Genomic DNA, 4,059 nt, shown 5'->3' on the forward strand with positions numbered 1-4,059 from the left:
CCCTGCTTTTCTTTAAGTTTCGAGGACGAAACTAACTTAAGGGGGTAGGGATTGTAAGGACAAGTTTCTGCGTCACTCGTATTTGGAGATAATAAGCGAGTTTCCGTTGTTACAACTAAATTCTCGAGTGGGTTATACTTCAATGGATTTATCGAATTAATTTTAAATATGTTAAGGTAATGATAAATCTCGGAATAAATAAAGGAATTATCGAGTTTAACTCGATTAATAAATTATATCCGATGAGACATTCGGAAATTAATTTAAGAAATAAATTCTCAAGAACGAGAATTAATTCCGAGAATCCTTAAATATATTTTAATTAATCGAGAACGAACGAGAAAATTCTCGGTTCGAATCATATAATTATAATCCGTCCGGTTATGGATTTAATTAAATAATTGTATGAAAGGACGTGGTTGTAACAATTTTTATGGGACCCATTTGAAAGAAAACAAGGAAAAGAGTTTGGATTGTGAATAAGATGTTTTCTTCCTAGCTTGCCACGTCATCTATGACTCATCTTCTTCACAAAGTGATAAGTATCACTTGGCCGAGTGAAGAAGAAAAGAATCGGCAACCAGGAAAAAAAAAGAAAGGAAAAGAAGAGAAAAGAAGAAGCAGAAGAAAACTGAGCGGGAGAGAGAGAGAGCTCGGGGAAGAGATAGGCCGAGAGAGAGCAGAAGAGAACAAGAGAGCGAGTGAGCGAGACTGGGGAAGGAGAACGCTCGGCCGAGAGCCATCGAGCCCGCGCGCGCATCCCAGCCGAGCAGAGCGCCGACGCCGTGAGTCACCAAGGACCGTCGCCGAGGAAAATCACGCTGGGAAAGAGAGAGAGAGAACCCCGGAGTCTCCAAATCCATGAAAGAATTTGGGTAAGAAATCAAACCCGTTAATTGGTGATTTCTAGGGTTTAAGATTGGGGGTTTTTCATGGTTTGAGGTTTGGAACGAGATTGATGATGATTATTTGTTTTGGGGTGATTTTGGATGAGTTGGATTTGAAATTTTTCCAGCCGTGTGTTTGTTTTGATTTCTGGACGAGATTGAGATTCCTCGGTTTTGGTTCTGGCCGTGTGACCGAGATTAGTTGTTTTGGGTTTCTTTGGACGAGTTATTGTTATTGTTTGTGATATTGTTGCTGACTGTGTACGTGTAAGGTTGTTTCGAAGTTTTGTTATAGAGTTGTTAAGTCGTTCTCTTTTGTTGTGAGTTGTGTCGAGTGTTAGACTCGGTCTAGGTGGGCGGCACAGGCCTCGAGGCAGCGGTTCGGGACGGCGAGGGCGCTGTCCAAGAGTGTCGGAGCTGCTCGACGAGTGACGACGGAGCGGGCTGGTCAGCGAGGTTCATCGGCTCGGTTGGGACGAGCTGTTGGGCCGGGGACGGCATCAACATTGTGGCGGCTCTCGGGGGGCTGTTCACGGCTGTCGGGTTTCGTTCGGAGACTCGCGAAGTCTCGGTTTAGTGTTAGAAAGTCGAGAAATTTTCCGAGTCTCGACTCGTGCTAGTGCGAACCTATAATTATTTTTGTTGGGTCGTTCTAGATTATGAGAGTTGCGATATAATATCAATATGTATGTTTTGTAATTAAGCTCGTTTAATATAAGTTAGTAAGAAAAATAAATTAATATGTATCATTATTAAACTCGTTGATGATTCAATCAAATTATTTAGTATCATTTGATTTACGTTTCAAAACCGAGTTCGACTATAAGCTCGACTCTTTTGATTTGGAAAACGAATATCAACGAGAAATGTTTTATTTACGTTCTCAAACGTTATAACTTGTCAATAAAAAGAGACAAGTCAAAAATATTTTCTAGAACATATTTGAAAAGTATCGTTTTGAGTTATTTTCATATAACTTATGTATGCTATAGATTGTTAGTAAGAGTTTCTTTATACGTTCTTTTCTTTTAGTTTCGACCTTCGGGAACCTATTCTAAGCAGTGGGTTTTGCCTAGTCAAAAGAATAGGTGGTCGAATAGTATGGAACGTTTCTTAGCTTAGATCAGAGAAGTTATGTCAGGGCCTTATTTTTAGGCGTCGATTCTTTTCTGTATCTCTGTTTTGCCTCCGTGTATTCTCTGTTCTTCGTGTTTGTAACGCTCTGAGTAGCGTGACTAGGAGAACGTTTTGAATACGTTCCGTATGAGCTTTCTTTTCAGTAGAAGTAGGTACATTAGTAGATCAATGGACGAGATACTGAGTATGTTCGATGTTCGATCTTTCTCTTCCATAGATAAGTCCAGAGTGCTATCAGGATTAGCAGGAGAAGCTTACGAGGACTGGGTTATACGTGAAGTTAAGAAGAACCCTTTTATCTGGAAGAGAAGATCTCAGGATTCGAAAGAATCGTTATCCGGGTAAGTGGATTATAGGCACCTACAATATCAAGAAATATTATATATATCTTTATATATATACGTATATTGTACGTGCATTTTCTATATGCTTTCTAGTAAGCAAGAGTAAGATAAACCAAAAGACAATTCACTATCAAGATTAAGGGCTTTAAGCCGCTAACGAATTGGGAAACGGAATTAGTCCGGCTAACAAAAATGGCTAGAGGTAACTAGGAACCCGAGCCTTTGCTATGTGTTTAGTTAGCCACCTTCCAGAGATCCAGTCCTAGTGAACTGGATTATGAGAGATTGAAGTTAAGACTCGTATTCAAAAGCGAGAATATTATGATAGGATCTTTGGGAGTCGCATCTCAAGATCTTATAAGTCACGAGTTAATAAGCGAAAAGAATATATGGTAAGATCGGGATTAAACCCGAATTAAGCAGTCTCTCATGTTAAGTTAATTAAAGAGAAAACATAGAATGATACCGCCTCCGACATATACCCCTTGTTAGCAGGTACCTATTATGCTTCGTGCTGGTACCACATGGGGATTAGGCAGGAGACTGTGCACCCTCCTGTCTGGCGCCAATAAGACATGTGTCGTGCGGATATCATTAAGGGATCCCGAGCAGGAAATGTATTGTATGATGGGAATTGCCGGGACCTAAGCTGGCATATTCTCAAGTAAGAGGAGTTACCGGGACCTAAGCTGGTAATTCCATAGGTTATGATAAAAGAATGTTATGATGTGAATCACCGGGACCTAAGCTGGTGAATTCTTAAGTAAGAGGAATCTCTCGGGACCTAAGCTGAGTGATTCCTAAGCAGGATGAATCTATCGGGACCTAAGCCGATTGATTCTCAAGTAAGGTGGATTTATCGGGACCTAAGCCGATACTTCCGCAAGTTATGAAAAGATATGATCTCATGTTATGTATTGTTTATGTGTTATGTGCATTGTGCATTAGATATGTAGATATCCGCTTACTGAGTCTTTCGACTCACAGTTATTATCTTGATATTGTAGATAAAGGAAAGGCTAAAGAAGACAGAGCAGAGCATCAGCGAAACCGGTAAGTAAGTAGGCGTGTGTATGTACGGCTGCCGACCTGTGGCTAAGTCAAGGGCGAATGAGTCTGTTTTGTTTTTAAAAGACGAGTCTTTTGTTTATAAAGTTTTAAATAGTATGTTTTAAGAAAAACGAAAAATTCGCCCATATTTTTTAGACGTTTATGTAAATATTTTAAAAGTTTTTCTAGAAAATGTTTTCCGGAAGCGCTTCCACCAAAGTTTTTATGAATTTTATTTATGTTAAGTAAGATACGGAGAAATCTGCCGCGGCTCGCGGGCGAGCTAAGGTTCGCGGGTCGTGACAGAATTTTTGGTATCAGAGCCCAGGTTGAGCCGTTTCTGTAGACTTGTGGTCGTACATACACTAACTTACTTACTTATAAGTCAGTTGATGTTTAAGATAGCCTTATCTATAATATCTTGTTGAGTCTTTGTGAAAGATAGCGGTTACATTAGGATAACCGTATGCTTACCCAATCCTACTCTTAGGTGAAGTAAGGATTAAGAATGGGACCTAAGAAGCAAACGCAGACGGATCTTTCACAGGAGATGATTGAGATTAGCAGGGCTTTAGAGCGCCAAGCAGAAGATGCTCGTCGAAGGGATGCTCAAATAGAAGAGCAGAACAGGTTGATCACGC

General features: G+C 40.2%; 1 long non-coding RNA gene across 1 annotated transcript; it reads left to right on the top strand.

The window, feature by feature from the left end:
- Positions 1-300: 300 nt before the first annotated feature.
- LOC149407767 (uncharacterized) lies at positions 301-3,637 on the top strand. The gene is made up of 3 exons (XR_016297097.1): positions 301-875; positions 2,242-2,365; positions 3,376-3,637. It is a non-coding gene; the product is annotated as an uncharacterized LOC149407767 (long non-coding RNA).
- Positions 3,638-4,059: the final 422 nt, after the last annotated feature.

The sequence above is a fragment of the Urtica dioica genome, chromosome 1, assembly GCF_054948205.1.
Source record: "Urtica dioica subsp. dioica isolate 48M chromosome 1, U.dioica_male_clone48M_v1_H2, whole genome shotgun sequence".
Lineage (NCBI taxonomy): Eukaryota > Viridiplantae > Streptophyta > Magnoliopsida > Rosales > Urticaceae > Urtica > Urtica dioica.